Source organism: Saimiri boliviensis, chromosome 9 (assembly GCF_048565385.1).
Source record: "Saimiri boliviensis isolate mSaiBol1 chromosome 9, mSaiBol1.pri, whole genome shotgun sequence".
Lineage (NCBI taxonomy): Eukaryota > Metazoa > Chordata > Mammalia > Primates > Cebidae > Saimiri > Saimiri boliviensis.
The window spans coordinates 72093388-72115729 of NC_133457.1; the positions used below are offsets into that span (position 1 = coordinate 72093388).

Here is a 22342-nt window from a genome sequence, read left to right on the forward strand (position 1 = left end):
CCTTCTTTCCTTCCCTCCCTCCCTCCCTCCTTCCTTCCTTTGTTCCTTCCTTCCTTCCTTCCTTCCCTCCCTCCCTCCTTCCTTCCGTTTTAAATGAGGTATTGCTCTGTCACCTAGGCTGGAATACAATGGTGTGATCACAGCTCACTGCAGCCTCAAAACTTCTGGGCTCTAATGATCCTTTCCTGCCTCAGCTTCCCAGGTAGCTGGGACTATAAGCAAGCACCACCACACGTGGCTAATTTTTGTACTTTTTGTAGAGACAGGGTCTCTCTCTGTTGCCTAGGCTGGTCTTGAACTCCTGGTCCCATGTGATCTTCCCACTTCAGGCTCCCAGAACGCTGGGATTACAGGTATGAGCAACCATGCCTGGCCTATTGATCCTTTTACAGCTTCTTTCATTGGTATTAAACTCATGTATTTGTTTCTTCTCATTTTTGTCAAACTATCTTTAAGATTCTAAAATGTATGCTGAATGGCATTTCCTTTCTATATCCTACAATTTTTACTTTTATTTCTTCTTTAAGCTAAGACTCTAATGTATGTTCTCAATGTCCAAATGAATGCACTTTTTGTTATCTTTCATTTTTAAATTTCTGCATTATGGTCAATGTCTTGCATTACTTCTGCCTTTTCAAATTTATAAAGTTTATTTTTGAAACCAAGTACCTAATAAGGACTTCTGAATTTTCATGTTTTAGAGTAAACTATAGTATCTAAAAGGAAAGTATGTGTATGTATATACACATATACACAAATCAAGTGTTTATTTTTCTATTGTTTCACACTCTTTAATATTGTCTCGCTTTTATTTTAAAACATCTGCTAAATTATATATGTAAAGAAAATATACAAAATATACCTTTTTTACTATTTAATATTACACTTATAAATAGATGTGTTTAAAAACACAAGACAAGAAATTCCAAGCTTGCTTCAATCCCCACCACAGAAAACCAAAACTAAATATGCACCTCTAAGATCCTCAAGCAACAACCCACAGCTCAGGTACAAGGGCAAAGCCATCCCCAGGGCCACAGAGAGGTGGAAAAACTTCAAGCAGAGGACAGGAGAATCGGACTTCCACATCTATGATGCCCTTCTCCCTATTATGCCTGGCACCAATTGCGGACAGTCTCCCGGCAGCCCATGGTTTCTACAATGGAAAAAGTGAAACTGAGGTGGTCAACGAACTTCCCCAATTTCTTGGATTCCCAGGCAGGAGACCTCTCCATTCTTTAACCCATGGGTAGCATTGTGACTGCCTGAAGGGAGAACTAACCCGAGGGACAGGCAGAAACAAAGTAGGCAGGACTACCATCCCCAGCCTCAGAAACTGCTTTGTAAGTCAACAAAGGAGATGCCAAATCAGAGTGGCTGCTTACCAGCATCATGCTGTAGGAGGGAGTTCCCCAAGTCCCCTGGACACGAATCCCTAGACAATCTTCCCTTACTGCTGGGATAATCTCTTTAGGACCCCCCCACCATTTGGGACAGGCAGCGCTCTGACCACTTAGAAGAGAAGAGGCAAACCTGGGCTTAATGCTCCACCTAGAGCCACAGAAGAGGAGGCAGCGACCTAGCAGCGAAGATTCACTAAGCAAGTCTGTTCAATAAAAAGCAAAACAAGCCAGAGAAAACTAGAAAAACTAATCCTCCATTGCAAAGACAGAGACATATACCTAAAAGAAACCACAGCAAACAGAGGACTATGACTTCCCCAAAAGGACAAAGTAAATATTCAGAGAGTAACCCTATCATGATGGTGACTTGTGAGCTCTCTGATCAGGAATTCAAAATAGCAGTTTTGGCCAGGCAAATACTCTCACACTTGTAATCCCAGCTTTGTCGGAGGCCAAGGCAGGTGGATCACTTGAGGTCAAGAGTTCAAGACCAGCCTGGCTGACATGGCAAAACCTCATCTCTACTAAAAATACAAGAATTCAGCTGGGGTACTGGTGGCGCCTGTAGGTGGGAGGATCACTTGACCCCAGGAGGTCAAGGCTGCAGTGAACCATGATCGTACCACTGCACTCCAGCCTGGGTGACAGAGCAAAACTCTGCCTCAATAAAAGAAAGAAAGAAGACAGAGAAAATTACCTCCAAAGACCAAATCTAAGAATGATGTTCAAGAGGAAGCTGACCAAGAACAAGGGGTAGAAATCTTCTTCAAAGAAATTATAGCAGAAAATGCTCAAAACAAGAGAAAGAGATAAATATCCAGGTGCAGGAAGGTGTTAGAATACCAAACAGATTCAACTCAAATAAGATTATGCCAAGACATATAATAATCAAACTCTCAAGGGTTAAGGACAAAGAGAAGATCCTAAAACCAGTGAGAAATAAGAAGCAAATAACATATAAGAGACCTCCAATGTGTCTGGCAATAGATCTCCCAATGGAAATCATAAAAGATAGGAGGCAGTGAAATGACATTTTCAGTACTGAATGAAATAAAAACTTCCATCCAAGGATATCATATCCAGCTGAACTGTCATTAAAATATTGAGGGGAGATAAATTATTTCCCAGACAAACAAAGCCTTGAGAGAATTCACCACCAACAGATCCTTTGTGCAAGAAATGCTAAAGACAGTTCTTCCACCTGAAAGAAAAAAACACTAACAAAAACAAAAGAAAGCTTTTCAAGGTATAAAATTTTACCACAGGTAAAATTAGATATATAGACAAACCCAGAATACTCTATTACTGTATTTGTGGTGTTAATCCACTCATTAATCTAGTATAAAGTTCAAAAGACAAATCTATCAAAAACAATAATAGTTATGTTAACCTGTTAAGAGAGGAAATTTTACATAAAAATGTATAAATTGTCTGGAAGCATTAGCTCTTGCCTGTAATCCAAGCAGTCTGGGAGGCTGAGGCTGGTGGATCACCTGAAGTCACAAGTTTGAGACCAGCCTGGCCAACGTGGCAAAACCCCGTCTCTTCTAAAAATATAAAAATTAGCTGGGCATGGTGGTAGACACCTATAATCCCAGCTACTTGGGAGGCTGATGTGGAATTGCTCTAACTCAGGAGGTGGAGGTTGCAGTAAGCTGAGATCACGCTATGGCATTCCAGCCTAAGAAGACAGAGTGAGACTCCATCTCAAAAAAAAAAACAAAACACAAAAGTATAAATTGAGGCAACTAACAGTTAAAACATGGGGGTAGGAATTAAACTGTAAAACTTTTGGGGGATTTTTGGCTTTGTTTGTTTCTGTTATTTGGAATCTAAGATAAGTTATCTCTTTTAGATAACTCATATCTATAAAACATTTTTTAAGCTTCATGGTAACCACAGAACAGTTTTTATAATAGATTCACTAAAAGAAAAAGCAACAAATTAAAACTTACTACCAGAGATAATCACTTAGCCACAAAAGAAGACAGTAGGAAAGGAAGAAAGAGACAAGTCTCAAAACAACCAGAAAACGAGCAACAAAACGGCAGTAGTAAGTTCTTACTTATTAATAATAACACTGAATGTAAATGTTCTCACTTCTCCAGCCAGAAAACTGGAGTGACTGAATGGATAAAACAGCAAAAACCAATTATATGCTACCTTCAAGAAACAGCTTCACCTATAAAGACACATGTAGACTGAAAGTGAAAGGGTAGAAAAGACATTCCATGCAACTGGAAATTTTTAAAAAGCAGGACTACCCATACTTACATAAGATAAAACACACTATAAATCAAAGACTATAAAAAGGAAAAGGAGCATCACTGTATAATAATAAAAGTATCAATTCAGGAAGAGAATATATCTGGGCACCCAACACCAGAGCTCCCAAGTATATAAAGCAAACATTAATAGATCTAAAGAGAGATTAGACAATAATACAATAATAGTACAGGCTTTTAACACCTCACTCTCAGTAATGGACAGATCATCCATACAGAAAATTAACAAAGAAATGGCAGAATTAAATTATACAAGATCTAACAGGCCTAACTGACATTTAAAGAACATTCTGGCCAGCCCAGAGGCTCACACCCGTAATCCCACCACTTTGGGAGGCCAAGGTGGGTACATCACCTCAGGTCAAGAGTTCAAGACCAGCCTGGCCAAAATGGTGAAACCCCATGTCTACTAAAAAAAAAAAAAAAAAAAAAAAATCAGCTGGGCTTAGTGGCACATGCCGGTAATCCCAGCTACTTGGGAGGCTGAGGCAGGAGAATCACTTGAAGCCCGGAGGTGGAGGTTGCAGTGAGCCAAGATCATGCCATTGCACTCCAGACTCGGCAACAAAAGCAAAACTCCCTCTCAACAACAGTGAAAAAGAACATTTCACCCAACTGCTATTGAATACAGCAGTTTTACCAGTACATGGAACATTCTCCAGACTAGACTATACCTTAAGCCACAAACCAAGTCTGTACCAAGTCTGATTTCTATTCAAAAAAACCAAGTCTGATTTCTATTCAAAAATATAGAAATCATATCCAGTATTTTTTTCTGAGCACAATGGAATAAAATTACAGAAGTCAATAAAAAGAGGAATCTCAGAAAAATACACAAACACATGGAAATTAAACAACATGCTCCTGAATGACCAATGGGTCAAAGAAAAAATTAAGAAGGAGTCAAGTGCAGTGGCGTATGCCTATTGTACAAGTTACTCAAGAGGCTGAGGCTGGAGGATCACTTGTGCCTAGGAGTTCTGGACTGTAGTGTGCTATGTCAATCAGGTGTCCACACTAAGTTCAGCATCAATACAATGACCTCCTGGGAGCAGGGGATCATCAAGTTGCCTAAAGAGACTGGGAAGTAACCCAAGTTGGAAACAGAGCAGATCAAAACTCACATGCTGATCAGTAATGAGATCATGGCTATAAATAGCTCCTGCACTCCAGCCTAGGCAACATAGCAAGATCATCTCTTAAGAAAAAAACAAAAGAAGAAAAAAATTTTTTTTGAGACAGGGTCCTGCTCCATTGACCAGGTGGGGTGCAGTGTTGCAATCACTAATTACTATAGCCTCCAACTCTCAGGTTCAAGCAATCCTCCTGCCTTAGCCTCCTGAATAGCTGGGACCACAGGCATGTGCCACCACACATTTTTAATATTTTTTTGTAGACGGGGTTTTGCCATGTTGTCCAGGCAGGTCTTGAAATCCTGGACTCAAGAGATCCACCTACTTTGGCCTCCCAAAGCACTGGGATTACAGGCATGAGTCACCACACCTGGCCTAGAAAAAGAAAATTTTAAACTTTCTTGAAACAAATAAAAATGGAAATATGACATACCAAATTCTGTGGGATAATGCCTCTATCAAAAAAGGTTTCAAATAAACAACCTAACAATACACCTTAAGAAACTAGAAAAGCAAGAACAATCCAAACACAAAATTAGTAGAAGGAAAGAAACAATAAAGATCAGAGCAGAAATAAATGAAATAGAGACAAACAAAATCAACAAAATGAAAAGGTAGTGTGTTGTTTTTTGTTTTTTGTTTTTTAATTTTTAGACAGGGTTTCACTCTATTGCCCAGGCTGGAGTGGCACCATCTCTGCTCACTGCAACCTCCACCTTCCAAACTCAAGCAATTCTCCAACCTCCAACTCCCAAGTAGCTGTGACTAGAGGTGTGTGTCCCCACACCTGGTTAATTTTTTTATTTTTTGTAGAGATGGAGTTTTGCCATGTTGCCTAGGTTAGTCTTTAACCCAAGGAGTCAAGTAATCTGCCCACCTCAGTCTCCCAAAGTGCTGAGATTACAGGCGTGAGCCACCATGTCCAACCTTATTTTTTGAAAAGATAAACAAAATCAACAAACCGTTATCTAGACTAAGAGAAAAAGAGGAAGATCCAAATAAATAAAATCAGAAATGAGAAAGAAGATATTACAACTGAGACCTTAGAAAGGATTATTAGAGACTATTGAAAGGAGTTATTTAGCTTGCCTTAGATAGACAGCAAGGGGAGGGTGCCAGGGGAGCCCCTGGTCCATGGGTCAGTGCCTCATTCTCACATAACATAAAAGGCATCCTGAGAAAAAATTTAGGCTGCAGGCACTGATAGGGGAACCACCAGCATGATGTGCCTAGAGACATGCCTGCGATGACACAAATAGAAAAACCTCTGGCCCATTTGGATACAAATTTGTACAAACCTCCAGCTCATTCAGATAAGAGAACAAGGCCTTTGTCCTTTGTATACTCAGCAGGTTCCTAGGAAATGCCTTTGTCCTTTGTATACTCAGGAGGTTCCCAGGAAAAGTTCCTTTCAGGCTAAGGTCCTGGGTCAAGCTTTTACTTCAGTTTCTGATAAGTCCTGGGCCAAGCTTAACAGCATCTATGAATCATCATTTCAGCTCCTGATTGGTTGTGGCCAAGGTCCCAAGCCAAGCTTTCTGATTAATCCAGGAACAAGGTCCTGGGCCAACCTCAGTCATGTGTTCTCCAAGACAGCCTATGAACTAAGCACATTCCTTCCCCTTCCCAGTCCATAAAAACCTGGGACCCCAGCCTCACAGTGGGCACCCCATTTGAGCTCCCCCTCTCTGCTGACAGAGAGGTTTCTTCTTTCGCTTATTAAACTTTTGCCCTAATGTCACCTTTGTGTCTGCATTCCTTAATCATCTTAGAGGTAGGACAGAGAACTCTGGGTGTTATCACAGATAAGGAGAGACAGTTACATCTTGCTGCATTGCTGAGACTACAGCACTATTATGAACAACTATGCAACAAATTTCGAATGGATAAAGTCCTGGACCCAAAAAACCTACCAAGAGTCAACCATGAAGAAATAGAAAACCTCAACAAACCAATAATGACTAACAAGATCCAAGACATAATTAAAAAGTCTCCCATCAAAGAAAAGCCCTGAACCTGATGGATTTAGTGCTGAATTAGTTCTTTAATTATACTGAATTAAAGAACTAATGCCAATCCTACTCAAACTCCTCAAAAAAACTGAAGAGGAGGGAATACTTCCAAACTCATTCTTCAAGACCAGCATTACCCCAATACCAAAATGAGAGGAGGACACAACAACAACAAAAAATGAAAACTACATGCCAATATCAATGATGAACATAAATGAAAAATGCCAGCAAAATACTAGCAAACTGAATTCAACAACACATTGAAAAAGTCATTCAACTAAAGCTAAACTTGGCCAAAGTGTGTACCTGAGTTATGAGATCTTTTTATCAGTTGACCTATGAAGACTAAAATAGAATATATTAGTTTTCAAGAGGGTGGGAGGGTTCCAGCATAATCTCAATCAGGGAAAACTATGCTTTCATGTCTGATTCTGAGATTTCTAATCATGTTGTCAAAAATGAAGATAAATGCAGCAAATAAATCTAGCTTTCAGTATTTCTAATTTTTACCTAAGCTCATGGCTCTGGGCCTTGATTACCTAAAATAAGCTTGGGTAAAACTGAACCGACTTCAAGAATGCAGCACTTCTTTTTTTTTTTTTTTTTTTTTTGAGACAGAGTTTAGCTCTGTTGCCCAGGCGGGAATGCAGTGGCACAATCTCGGAGCACTGCAACTTCCGCCTCCCAGATACAAGTGATTCTCCTGCCTCAGCCTCCCTAGTAGCTAGGACTACAGGTGTGTACCACCACACCCAGCTAATTTTGTATGTTTAGTAGAGACAGGGTTTCACCATGTTGGCCAGGCTGGTCTCGATTGGCCAAGCTGATCTCGAACTTGTTACCTCAGGTGATCTGCCCACCTCAGCCTCCTAAAGTGCTGAGATTACAGGTGTGAGCCACCATGCTCAGCTAGAACACAGCACTTCTTAATCGTTAGCTCTTTCTTGGGAGAAGCTAGACTTTATTCATTATTTTGCTATCAAAACTTTACTCTTATATAATATATAAGATAAATCATTTACACGTTTGGAGCCTCAAAGTCTGTTAACCAAAATTGCAGAACAAGGCACTAGGGAATGGGGGCTCATGCCTGTGTTCCCAGCACTTTGGGAGGCTGAGGTGGATGGATCTGAGGAGGTCAGGAGTTCAAGACCAGCCTAGCCAATATAATGAAACGCTTTCTCTACTGAAAATACAAAAATTGGTCAGGTATGGTGCCACATGCCTGCAGTCCCAGCTACTCGAGGCTGAGGCAGGAGAATCATTTGAACCCAGGAAGCAGAGGTTGCAGTAAGCTGAGATCACTGCACTCCAGCCAGAGTAACAGAGACTCTGTCTCAAAAAAAAATTTTTTTTTTTTGCAGAATGTATCCAGAAAAAATATTTTCTTAATGGCATTTGTGTTTTATGAAAAATCAGTCACACAGTGTCAGCATTAAGAAAGAGTCGCAGGTTTACAGGTTGCCCCCTGTGACCATACTTTGAATTGTGATTCTCACAGGTTTAAAGATGTGATTTTTTTTTTTTAATCAGTGTTTTACCATCTAGTTATTTGATCTTGTCCACTTTCTTGTGTTTAACAAAAGTGTAAAACTGAAAGGCAATGAAAAAAAAGACTATTTTCAAAAAATTAAAAAGAAGGAAAGGTCATTCACCATGATCAAGTGGGATGCATTCCAGGGATACAAAGATGATTCAACATATGCAAATCAATAAACATTAATCACATTAACAGCGTCAATAACAAAAACCATTACTTCAATAGATGCCAAAAAAAAGTATTTGATAAAACTCAATATTCTTATATGATTTTTAAAAATCTCATTAAAAAAGGTATAAGAAGAACTACCTCAAAATAATAAAGGCCATGTATGACAAATCCATGGCTAATAGCATACTGAACACAGATAAATTGAAGGCCTCTCCTCTAAAGGCTATAACAAGACAAGGATGCCTACTTTCACTGCTATTATTCAGCATAATACCATCTCAATTGATGAAGAAAAAGAAAAACTTGAAAAAATTCAATGTCCTTTCAAAATTACAGCCAGTAAATTATGAACAGAAGGACTCTACATCAACATACTGTACTGGGAGGCTAAGACAGGCGGATCACTTGAGATCAGGAGTTTGACACCGGCCTGGACACCGTGATGAAACCTGTCTCTACTAAAAATACAAAAATTAGCCAGGCATGGTGGTGCATGCCTGTAATCCCAGCCCCTGGGGAAGCTGAGACAGGAAAATCACTTAAACCCAGGAGATGGAGGTTGTAGTGAGCTGAGATCATGCCACCACACTTCAGCCTAGGCAACACAGCAAGACTCCATCTCAAAAAAAAAAAAAAAGAGGTTGTATGTAAAAAGCCCACAGCTAACGATATAATCAATGGTAAAACACTGCAAGTTTTCTCTAAGATCAGGGACACAATCTTGATGCCTGCTATCACTCTTCCTATTAAACGTAGTACTGAATGTTCTAACCAGAGCAATTAAGCAACAAAAAGAAAACTCCCTTTCCCATTCAACTGAGAAAGGAAGAGGTAAAATTATCTGTTTACAGACAACATGATCTTATATGTAAAAACACAGATACAAAATCTTAGAATTAAGAAATGAATTCAGCAAAGTTGCAAGATACAAAATTAACACTCCTCCCACTGCTTCACTTGACAAGCCTAAAAAAAAAAGTTAACACTCAAAAATCCGTTGTATTTCAAAGCTTACTATAGAGCTACAGTAATCCATACAGTGTGTGGTACTGGCATAAAGACAGACATACAGGTCAATGGAGTATAATAGAGAGCCCAGAAATAAATGCTTGCATATGTAGTCAAATGATTGCTGACAAGGATGTTAAGACAATTTGACAATTTAGTGAGAAAAGAACAGTTTTTTCAACAAATGCTGCTGGGAAAACTTCATATGCTCATGTAAAAAAAAAAAGAAGAAGAAGATATATCTTTACCTTACACTGCATATAAAAATTGCTTGAAATGCATAAGGCCCAGAACTTTGGAAGGCTGAAGCTAAAGGATCACTTGAGCCCAGAAGTTCGACATCAGCCTGGGCAACATGAAGAGACCTCATCTGTACATAAAAAATAAAAATTAGCAGGCTGGGCAGCACTCACCTGTATCCCCAGCTGCTCAGGAGGCTAAAGCAGGACGATCACTTGAGCCCAGGGATTCAAGGATCCAATAAGCCATCATGGTGCCACTGCACTCCAGCCTGGGTGGCAGAATGAGACCCTGTTTCAAAAAAAGTAAAAATATAAAAGACATAAGGGCTAAAGCTATAAAACTCTTAGAAGAAAATAAGGGAGGAAATCTTTATGACATATATTTGGCAATGATTTCTTAGATATGACACTATAAGCAAAGATAACAAAAGCAAAATGGAACTACATCAAATTATAAAACTTTTGTGGACACTATAAAGAGAGTAAAATGGAAATTTACAGAATGGGACAAAAGATTTTCAAATCATGTATCTGAAAAGTGGTTAATATCTAGAATATTTAAAGAAATTCTATAACTCAAAAAAAACCTCAATAACACGTAATCCTAAAATTAATATGAAACCATTAAAGACTTCAAGTACTCAAAGCAATCTTAAGCAAAAATAATAAAGCAAGAGGTATTATACTACCTAACTTCAAAATATACTACAAAGCTATAATAACCAAAAGAACATATTACTGGCATATGTGAAAGGAAAATAAATCTTGGAGCCCCCAAAATCACTAAGTTAAAGGGAAGAGTCAAGCTGGGAATGGCTTAAGGAAAACCTGCCTTCCATTCTATTCAAAATTATCCCTCTGCTCATTAACATAAATGCATATATGATTGCCTCCTTTGGAAAGGCTAATCAGAAACTCAAAAGAATGCTCCCTCCCTGCTTGAGTTGTCCTGCCTTTCTGGACAAAACCAATGTGCATGTTACATATACTGATAGATGTCTCATGTCTCCCTAAAATGTATTAAATCAAGCTGTCCCCTGACCACCTTGGCACACATCATCAGGACCTCCTGATGATACAGGATATAAAAGGAAATTATTTAAGCAGATAGTGATGGCAAAGGAGTCCTTGGCAAAACTTCCCTTCTAACAAAAAGCAGCCTTAGAAATAATTTCTTTTCTAACAAAGAGCAGCCTGAAAGATCGGGCTGCAAATATAGATAAGGAAGCAGGAAGCTTGCACAGAGGGAGGCCTACAGCTACACCAATAAAAAAGGGCTACCTGGGGGCCAGGCATGTTCCCCATGGGTCTCCACCTGCTTTTTTGTTAGCATATGTACAGTAAGAAAGAAATAGGCAACATAGAACAGCTCAGGCAGAGAACCCCCTGCATAATAAAAAATTGGGGTGGAGGCTGCCAGAGACTCACACCCTATGCAGATGGCACACCTGGTCCTAACTGGTTTGTCACACCCTATGTAGATCAGACACTGCCTCCCCACTAGCTCATCTATTAAAAACCCTGCATTTCACCACCGATCAGCAACCCATTTTTCCAGGACCCCTCTCTGTTGCAGGCAGCTATTGTCTTTCACCTATTAGATTTCTGCTCTTAAAGTCACTCTTTGTGTGTCTGAATCCTTGAGCTCCATGGCTGTGAGACAATGAACTTCAAGTGTAACCCCAGACAATGAGGCCACTTTATTGAGGCTGTGTCACAGGCATGCTTCCTCAATCTTGGCAAAATGAAGTTTCCAAATTAACTGAGACCCGTCTCAGATTTTCAGGGTCTACATTTTGGTAACCACAAAAGGATTCTAAGTGGAGGTGCCCCAACCTTTGACAAATGTCCTATCAGTGCTTGATAACAGCTTGAGCTATCTTTATGGCTCAAACCAATAGGACAATTTGCTGAGGCCTGGGGGCACACCATCTAGATAATCTATGATTTTACAAAATTTGGTCAAGACCTAAAGTTTATTTTGCTGTATGACTCCTTATTTTTAGTATTACTTGCTTGCAACACAAGCAAGGCAAGTTTTTCTTGCTAACATGAAATTCCTGGAAGGCAGGTAATTACTGTATGGAGTTTGAGCTTGCTTCCAACAGTGAAGGCAGATTTGAGATTGTTCCTGCTTCTAGAATGGTAGAAAGCAGACTTCTGCCTGAGACCCAGCCCTAGGAAAGTGATTGAATTGGGGTTTGTCTTGGCTGAAGTTTAACAACAAGCTGGTTGTAATTTCTCCTTGCCATTAGAGCACTCAGTGCCATTGTTTGTTTTGCTTACCTGTTGTCTTGCTGTTGTTTGTTTTGGTATTTTTCCCATCACGTTTGATCAAGTCTATTCGACTTGATCAAATCCAAAGAAAAGTTCCAAGTTATGGAGAACAAGACCTCTGAAGTGGCTAAATTCACACACACACACACACACATACACACACACACACACACACACACAAAGGTGATGTGGTGGGGGGAGAAAAAATGGCCTGCAAAAGGAAAAAAAAGAGGAAAGATATTTTTATTTTGACTACTAAAGGAGTTTTATTTACATAACAAGGTCACCATTTGCTAGCCAGGCCAAACAGAAAGAGCAAATGGCTGTACCTCTGAAATAGCAGCAATTTGTCCTAGCTGAAATATAGTCATGAGCTTTTAAAAAAAAAATTTCCAGGCCAGGGGCAGTGGCTCACCCCTATAATACCAGCACTTTGGGAGGCCGAAGCGGGTGGATCACGAGGTCAAGAGATCGTGACCATCCTGGTCAACATGGTGAAACCCCGCCTCTACTAAAAATACAAATATTAGCTGGGAGTGGTGGCACACACCTGTAGTCCCAGCTACTTGGGAGGCAGAGGCAGAATTGCTTGAACCCAGCAGGCGGAGGTTGTGCTGAGCCGAGATCACGCCATTGCACTGCAGCCTGGGTAACAAGAGCGAAACTCTGTCTAAAAAAAAAAAAAATTCCAAATTACCTCAATGGTCAAAAGTTAGCTTAGTTGAAAGCTAACATCCAAAGGGGTGTGTGTGTGTGTATGTGTGTATGTGTGTGTGTGTGTGTGTCTGTGTGTTTGTGTGTGTGTGTTTAAAAGGCCTTCATGTTTCGGTTTTTATCCTAGGACCTTGTCTTTTTTTTTCAAGCAAAAGTTTTTTTCTTCTCAGTTGGCTGAATTTCGTTTTCTTCATTTACTTCTGCTGTCTCTCTTTTCTCTTGCACCTTCTGCTGCATGAGGACCTAAAATAGTTTATGATAGCCAGGGGTTCCTTAAAGAAAATGATGAAGGGGCCAGCCACGGTGGCTTACTCCTGTAATCCCAATGCTTTGGGAGGCCGAGGTGAACAAATCACCTGAAGTCAGGAGTTCAAGACCAGCCTTGCCAAGAAGGTGGCTCTCTAGTAGAGACAGCCTTGAAACCCTGTCTCCACGAAAAATACAAAACTAGCCAAGCATGGTGGCACGTGCCTGTAATCCCATCTACTCAGGAGACTGAGGCAGGAGAATGGCTTGAACTTGGGAGGCAGAGGTGGCAGTGAGCCAAGATTGCACCACTGTATTCCAGCCTGGAAGACAGAGCAAGTGAGACTATAATTCAAAACAAAAGTCCAGGTGGGGTGGCTCACAACCATAATCCCAGCACTTTGGGAGGTTGAGGAGGGTGGATCACCTTAGGTCAGGAGTTTGAGACCAGCCTGGATGACCTAGTGAAACCCTGTCTCTACTAATAAACACAAAAACCACTTGGGTGTGGTAGCAGGTGCCTGTAATCTCGGCTACTCAGGAGGCTGAGGCAGGAGAATCACTTGAACCTGGGAGGCAGAGGTTGCAGTGAGCCAAGATTGTGCCATTGAACTCCAGCCTGAGTGACAAAGCAAAACTTCATCTCAAAAAAGAAGAAAAAAGAAATTAAACAAACAAACAAACAAAAAACAGAGAAGGCACCAGACTCCCAACTCCCTTTTAGGGAGAAATCTCTGTTTTTAGTTATGGAACCCCAAAAATGTAAACAGACAAGTTCGTCTCCTCTCTTAAATTGCTTACTTTTGTATTGTGTTACCTGTTTCTTTCTTCTTTCATTTTTTTTTTGTTTGTTTTTTTTAACTAAAATAGTTATTGCAACAGAAGCTACTCTTGGGTTTTTAAGGAAGAGTATAGTTTAGACACTTAAAAACGTCTTTGTTTTTTTTAAAAAAATAAGTGCACTGTAAAAGCATCACATGGCCTACCCTCATAATAATTCTCCCTGTTTGGAGACCCAAGATTTAGTGTGGACTCTTTTCAGAGCTCAGAGATCCCAGTTAAAAAACAGGTAGTCACTATCCAAATAAAATTGGTCTCCTTATACAATCCTATGACAGATTTCTATAATTTTATGTTTGACTTGGCATGTATCTTTAATCTCCTTATGATGTAAATTTTGCTATTTGATTTTCACCTCAGTTGTTTCCTTCAATATTAAAATTTAAGGCTATTTAGCTGACAACTGTATAAGGTTGTGAAACAGGTTATCAAGAATCTGAAAGTCTAAGATAGAGGGAAAATTATGAATCTGTAAGATGTACTTCTATAGGCATGCTTAATACATTTATGTATTCATGTATTATGTACACAATGTTTCACTACTGACAATACATAATAGAGCTCTAATTAATTGGCTTTAAAAATGAAACTGCTTGAATCAAATATATTAGCAAGAAAAAATAAAAGACTTGTCAAATGCTTTTTCAAGTTTACATAAGTAAAATCTTATTTTTTTTTTTGAGACAGGGTCTCACACTGTTGCCCAGATTGGAGTGCAATCAGTGGCATGATCTCAGCTCACTGAAACCTCTACCTCCTGGGTTCAAGCGATTCTCCTGCCTCAGCTTCCCAAAGTTCTAGGATTACAGGCATGAGCCACCATGCTCAGCTAAGTAAAATCTTTAATAAATATGTTAGCTTTAAGATTGTTGGTAAAGTAATATTAGAAATGTCTTAAGAATTGCCAGCATACATTTTTGTTTACATTTATTAACCAAGCAATTTCATACTTATCCCTGACAAATAATGTAAGCTGTCAAAATTTGGTATTGGGGATACAAAACTATAAACCTAGCCCAAAACAGAATAATCTTTGCTTGTGTAATTTTTAATAAGACATTGATACTGTTTTAATGAAGACAGCTACAGCTTGAATTATTCAGTAAAATTACTATAAGTACTAATCTTGTGGCTTTAGGCAATTTAGTCCATAAACAATAAGGAAGTTTGTTTGGAAAAGGGCAGTTACTGTCTTTGCTTCAAAGCTAAACTACAAACTAAGTTTCTCCTAAAGTTAGTTTGGCCTACTTCTGGGAATGAACAAGAACAGCTTGGAGGTTAGAAGCAAAATGGAGTCAGTTAGGTCAGAACTTTTCACTGTTTCAGTTATAATTTTGCAACGGTGGTTTCATAACTTTAAATGATAATGATCACAGCTTTTATAAATAATCTAGGTAAACAATTAAAATAGGTAAATACTTGTAGACAAACTCATCATAATTTAGAATCTAAAGCTTATTTGAAGGTTATACATAAAACAAGGTAAAAGGAACCAAGAAATAAGAGATGTAAAGAAAGTTATCAAAATAAAGAGGTTTTTTTTGGTTTAAAGAAACTAAAAAGAAATAATTTTATATGAGAAAGAATCTTGTATGGTAGATGTGGTCCTAGAATACAATAACTGATTGTTTAAGAAATAGGAATGCTTAGAGCAAACAAGAAAGTCCAAGCATGTCATGAACAATCTGTGTAAGTCACAATAAGAGGTTTATTTAAAAACAACAACAACAACAAAAAAAAAAAAAAAAAAAAAAAAAACAAAAAAAAAAACAGGCCAGGCACCATGGCTCATGCCTATAATCCCAGCACTTTGGGAGGCTGAGGTGTGGGGATCACCTGAGTTCAGGAGTTGGAGACCAGACTGGCCAACATGACAAAACCCCATCTCTACTAAAAATACAAAAATTAGCTGGGCATGGTGGCACACACCTGTAATCCCAGCTAGTCAGGAGGCTGAGGCAAGAGAATCACTTGAACCTGGGAGGCAGAGGTTGCAGTTGCAGTGAGCAGAGATCATATCACTGTACTCCAGCCTGGCTGGGTGACAAAGCAAGACTGTCTTTTAAAAACAAACAACAACAACAAAAAACCTTTTATATGATCAAGTTGTCTATAATTAAAAGAAAATTATAGTGGTCTTCCTATAGATTGGGCTTGATATTTAAAAACACTTATACATTAAATAATTGTTTAGAACAATAAAATTTTCTTGAGGGATTGATTTAATAGATTATAAGATTTTAATTTTTTAACCCAAAGTTCAACTTTTATTGCATATCACCAGTTTTTGTTTTCTCTCCCTTCAGAAATAGTAATGTTCTCCTTGAACTCATTTTCAGCTCATAAAAGTTTTTTTCGAGTTCTGTTTATTGAGGTCTGATGTTAATAATATTTTCTTAAAGGTCTAAAGGAAATGTTTTCTTCCAACATAATATTCTGTGCAGTGCAGAAGGTCTTTTCTTTTGCCTTTTAGTAACTGGTCTAACAGATTTTACAGCTTATTGAAACAATTCCTATGTCATTATTATTAAGTTTTGGTTTGCTTAGGAAAAAACTGAGATTAAAACAATTTTTTAAATTAATGTTATTACATCCATTTATCTTTCTATATGTGCTTTTAAAGTCCTTGTGACATTGAGTTATAAGCTCGACTCCTGGGTCTAAAAAGGACAGCAAGTCCTGCTAAATCTTAAACACTGACAATTAAAGCCTCATCTTCAGGCCTTGTAAAAGATGCCAATAAAAATAAAATGCATTCTGGAGACAGAGAAATTAAAGGTATTCAACTCCTCAAGGTCCAGGGACTATTGAGGAAGAGGTGGGCGTGTGAGATTCTATGGGCTGATTTTGAGAGAGAAAATAATTCAGTTTCTCTATAAATTAACCTTTAATGTCAAAGGCACACAAATGCAAGACCAGCACATGGGCCCCTGTGTCAGATTAACAAGGTTTTCTTGAAGCATTAATTGACTCCCTAATAAAGGTTATAAATGTTATAAAAGGCTTATAGAAGTTATATCTATGGTTAACATTAAAATTTTATAGTTTATAAAATTTTGAAAAACAAATTTAATTGGCTTCATGTTTTTATCAGGGCTTATTATTTGGAAAATTAAGTCTCCTCTCTGAAAGAATGAAGGTTTCCACCCCTTTTTGAAATCCTGAAGTTACCACTTCAGTTAAATGAATGACATATTTTACAATGACCTGTAATCTTATTTTGCAAAAGGGCAGTTTCCCAAACTGAACTGTCATAAGTAAAGAATGTCACTTTCTAACAGGCTCAGGGCCCCAAGTTATCCCAAACTGCCCTTTTACAAAATAGGATTATAGGTCATTGTGAAATACGTCATTCATTTAACTGAAGTGATTATAAATTATAAATTATGTCTTTTTCTGACCTAATTAATCCTTTAAGGTATAAAGTTCCTTAAAGTCCAAAAATGACTTGTTTTTTTTGTTTTTTGTTTTGTTTTTGGTATAGAAATTATACAGGAACCATTGTCAAATATGAAATGGTGTTTGGTTTTCTTTGGGCTGTATTCATATAAATATATTATTGATATGTGTTCCAAAATCATGAAAAACTCCTATAATTTTGATATGACTTAGTGTGCACTATCAGTAATAATTATAATTATGTTAAATTATTGCATGCCACAGAGGTAACAAGTTTGTCAATTGTGTCTTTGACTATGGCTGCCCTAAAACTTTCTGTCACCCATGGACAATTGTTGTTTCAGTCCTCTTTAGAAGTTAGTTTTATATCCTGAATGCATGTTTCTGATAACTTTGGAGGCTGTGACATAAGAATACAGGAAAAACTTTCAGGACTCAATGAGACTTGAATGTTCATGAATATCAAGCAAAACAAAAATTAACTTCATGGACTGAACTAACAAGGCTGAAGTAATATTTTTGATTTTTTATTTAAAACGTTGCTGATCCTGTAAAAGTTGTGAAAGTATTTCCAAGGGGAAATTCCTACAGTGGGAATGACTGTTCAAGCGACAGTTTATGCCAAATTATTCTCAAAGGAGGCTGCACCAATTTACATTCCCTCCACCAATACGTAAGGGCCTGTTTTCCTATATGGTCACCAGCTCTGACCATTAAATGTTAAGCTTTTGCTTATCCCATAGATGTAGATGGTATCTTCTTACAGTTTGAATTTGCATTTCTTAAAATGTGAGCATGATTCACCACCTTTCCAGTATTAATTGGCTGTTTTTAGTTTTCTATCCTCTGACAAAGCTAACTCTTAAGAACCAGGGAAGATATAATTTTGAGTCACCAGCATACACATACAGATGATAGTTAAAGTCATAAACGTGAATGAGATCCCCAAAACAGTGAGTATAATTAAGCAGCCCTGGGGCACTCCAATATCAGAAAGTCAGGGAAATGGGAGGAACCAGAAAAGAGATTATGAAGAGTAGTCAGTGAGCTAAGAAAAAAATGAAGAAAGTGTAGTGCCCCAAAAGCCACATAAAGAAAGTTTATCAGTTGGGCACAGGGGCTCCATCTGTAATTCCAACTTCTTGGGAGGCTGAGGCAAAAGAATTGCTTGGACCCGGGAGGCAGAGGTTACAGTGAGCCAGGATCTCACTACTGCACTCCAGTCTGAGCAACAGGCAACAGAGTAAGACTCCATTTCAAAAAGAAAAACAGAAAAGAGGAAAAAAAAAAGTTCATCTAGGAGAAAACAATGACTGGCTGGTTCAAATGCTACTGATAGGACAAGTAAGAAAAGGTCAGGGAATGGTGACTGGAGAGCAAGGTGAAGGTCATTGGTGGCCTGAAAAAAGTAGTTTTGGTGGAGTGGATTCAACCGGTGGGAGAACTTTGAAGATGCAAATCTGAGGAGGAAAGAATTGCTGAAAGATAGTCCTCAGAAAGTAATGCTGAAAGATAGTCCTCAGAAAGTGTGGGATCCAGTGAAAAACAGAAAGGAGGGCTGGTGGTAGCTGGGTAGCTGTGGGAGCCTGAGATTCTCCTCTGGTTGCTTCTGTTTCATCCCTATCAACCTGGCAATGCCCTAATCTGAGAAAACTTTAAATCAGAAGACACATCTTGCTCTTGAAGCTGTTCAGTTGTAATGAACTTGCACAGGGGAACAGGGGAGGTGGGTGGGAAGGGCCATGGGAGACTTCCCCTAAGGCAGGAGAGGACAGGCTCAATGCTGGGCATCAGCATCTGCCAAACAATGGAGCCATTCTGCAGAGGGAAGAATGCAAAAGCATCACTACAGTTCCATTTCCATTTCTTCCTAGATCAAGTCTCACAATCATGAATCTTTTTTTTTTTTTTTTTTTTTTTTTTTTTTTTTTAAGAAATGGTTTCACTGTCGCCAAGGCTAAAGTGCAGAGGCAGGACCACAGCTCACTGTAGCCTCAATCTCCTGAGCTCAAGCTATTCTCCAACCTCAACCTCCCAAACAGATGGGACCACAGGTACACACCCCTACACCTAGCTAATTTTCAATTTTTTTTGTAAAGATGGGGTCTCATCATGTTGCCAAGGCTGGTCTCAAAATCCTGGCCTGAAGCAATCTGACTGCCACAGCCTCCCAAAGTGCTGAGATTACAGGCATGAGCCACTGAGAACGGTGACTTACAAATCTTCTACTCAGACCTTGCTTACTGCAAATTTGAAGACTTCCTCTAACTACTAATGTTAATCTATCAGAATGGCCAGTTTAAGTCCTGTGCTTAACAAACTGAGGTCCATCTGTAATGAGTCTGCACATCTCACCACCTTAAAACGCTACAAAAGACTCATTCATCTACAAATATTAATTGTAACATCCTGAAGTTTACAGACATTTAATCTAGAAGGAATTAAAGCTGTCAGGCAAGGTGTGGTGGCTCATGCGTGTAATCCCAGTACTTTGGGAGGCTGAGTCAGGGGGATTGTTTGAGCCTGTGAGTTTGAGACCAGCCTGGGAAATACAGGGAGACCTCCTGCCTAAAAAAAACAAAAACAAACAAACAAAAAAACGTAAAGAAAAAAAAAATTAGCCAAACCGGTAAAAGGACCACTTGAGTCCAGGAGGCAGAGGCTGCAGGGAGCCAGGGCTGCACCACTACCTTCCAGCCTGGACAACAGAGCAAGACCCTGTCTTGAATAATATTATTTAAAAAATTAAATTGGCCAGGTGTGGCTGTTGACGCCTGTAATCTCAACACTTTGGGAGGCTGAGGTGGGCGGATCACCTGAGGTTAGGAGTCCGAAACCAGCCTAATCAACAAGGCAAAACCCCGTCTCTACTAAAAATATAAAATTAGCTAGTCATAGTGGTACATGCCTGTAGTCCCAGCTACTTCGGAGGCTGAGGCAGGAGAATCACCTGAACCCAGGAGGTGGAAGTTGCAGTGAGCTGAGATCACACCACTGCATTCCAGCCTGGGCAACAAGAGTGAAACTCTCTCTCAAAAACAGTTAATAATAAAAGAAAAAAGCTGTCAGGTTTTCCCGCATCTGGCCATTATTCAACTAGGAAAGTTGAACAGGTCATGGAATGCCATTAGATGATTTGTCAAAAAAGGAAATTTGTTGAACAACTCATCTCCTTAAAAGGGTTACAGAGACTGGTATGCCTCATCTAAGGTTAGATTTGTGCCTAAATTAACAAACTCTGTATGCAAGTCAGAAAAAAAAAAAAAAAAAAACTGCTCCAATCCTCTAAGTTTCCTGTGCCTATAGCAGTTTTATGCTAAACTGATTCTGACATTTCAAACAATTAAAAGTAACTCTAATTAATGCACTCATAATTTTGGCTGATTGCCAATCTAAGTGACCACGATTGATAGACTAGCCCTGTACATCAATGAGGTAACCACAGAAAGGAGTCACGGTTTTGAGGAATGAATGCATATGGGTTTATTCTCCACAAGAGCAATGAGATATTAACTGTGTGCTCCATAAAATATAGAAACTGTAGGCAGTCTAATACTGAGGAAGAAACTCCTATTAATATAAAGATAAACCAATTAATCTAACCTACCGAACTTCAGCGGCCTGTTAAGGAGTTCCACCAGTGAGGCTAGAGGGTGGCAATTTTTTTCTCTAGAGGGCTAAATAATGAATATTTTAGGGTTTCCAGCCACGTGGTCTCACTTGGAATTACTCAACTCTGCTTCTGTATGGCAAAAGCAGGCATAGACGACACAGAAACGAATGAGTGTGCCATGTTCTAACAAAACTATGGGCACTAAAATTTGAATTTCATGATTTTCAAATGTAACAAAATACTGTTTTGATTTTCAAAATCCATTTACATATGTAAAAATCACTCTTGGCTGGGTGCGGTGGCTCACGCCTGTAATCCCCGCACTTTGGGAAGCCGAGGCTGGTGGATCACGAGGTCAAGAGATTGAGACCATCCTGGCCTACACGGTGAAACCCCATCGCTACTAAACATACAAAAATTAGCTGGGCATGGTGGCGTGCGCCTGTAGTCCCAGCTACTTGGGAGGCTGAGGCAGGAGAATCGCTGGAACCCAGGAGGCAGAGATTACAGTGAGCCGAGATCCCGCCACTGCACTCCAGTCTGGCAACAGAGCGAGACTATCTCAAAAAAACAACAAAAAAAATCACTCTTGGTAAGGCATGGTGGCTTACACCTGTAATCCCAACACTTTAGGAGGCCAAAGCCGGTGGATCATGAGGTCAGGAGTTCGAGACCAGCCTGCCCAACCTGGTGAAACTGTCTCTACTAAAAATATAAAAATTAGGCGTAGTGGCGTGCGCCTGTAATCCCAGCTACTCAGGAGGCCTGAGGCAGGAGAACTGCTTGAACCTGGGAAGCGGAGGTTGCAGTGAGCTGAGATCGCGCCACAGCACTCCAGCTTGGGCGACAGAGCAAGACTCTGCCTCAAAAATAAAAATATATTTAAAAATGAAAAACCACTCTTAGTTCACCGTCTAAACAAAATCAGGTAATTGGCCCGTAGCCCTGTGGTACTTGACAATTTCTGGTCGCTCATGATGACCACATATCCAAATTACAGTAAAGTTACCCAACAGAGACAAAGATTAGAGATTAGCGTCACGATCCCCGCTCTGCCTGCACTAGGAGGCAGAGTTGCTGCAGCTCTTCCGCGAATTTAACAGGCGGTCGACGTGCCTCAGCCTCTTGCTATGTCTGAAAACAACCGAGTGAAAGGCACTCGAAGATCCAAGAACGCAAAGTTTCAGGAAAGCAACCAGGGACGGCAAAACATGGGGCAGCCACTACGCAGCCACTCCGTCTTCGAGCACAGCTGCCAAACACGGGTTGTAAAAGACCCAAGTCACATCCTTCGAAAACGTGCTGGCGCGGGCCCAGGAGACAAGGATTCCACCCCGCTAAGGCCGCAAACTGCGGGCCACGGGCGCGGAGCACAGCGCGCAGGCCGCGAGGCCGGAAGGCGCGGGCTCCACCTCCCGCCGACCCCGGCGCCTGTAAGCCGACAGTGACCTGAGCGTAC

The 22342-nt window shown here is 39.7% G+C and overlaps 1 long non-coding RNA gene across 1 annotated transcript in view; it reads right to left on the reverse strand.

The window, feature by feature from the left end:
* Nucleotides 1-4268, reverse strand: part of LOC141585666 (uncharacterized) — a 27617-nt gene extending 23349 nt beyond the window's left edge. Inside the window, exons 1-2 of the long non-coding RNA XR_012519279.1 lie at nt 4148-4268; nt 3035-3084 (exon numbers count right to left, since the gene is read on the reverse strand). This is a non-coding gene — a long non-coding RNA (uncharacterized LOC141585666). The remainder of the gene's footprint in view (nt 1-3034; nt 3085-4147) is intronic.
* Between the last annotated feature and the right edge of the window lie 18074 nt (nt 4269-22342).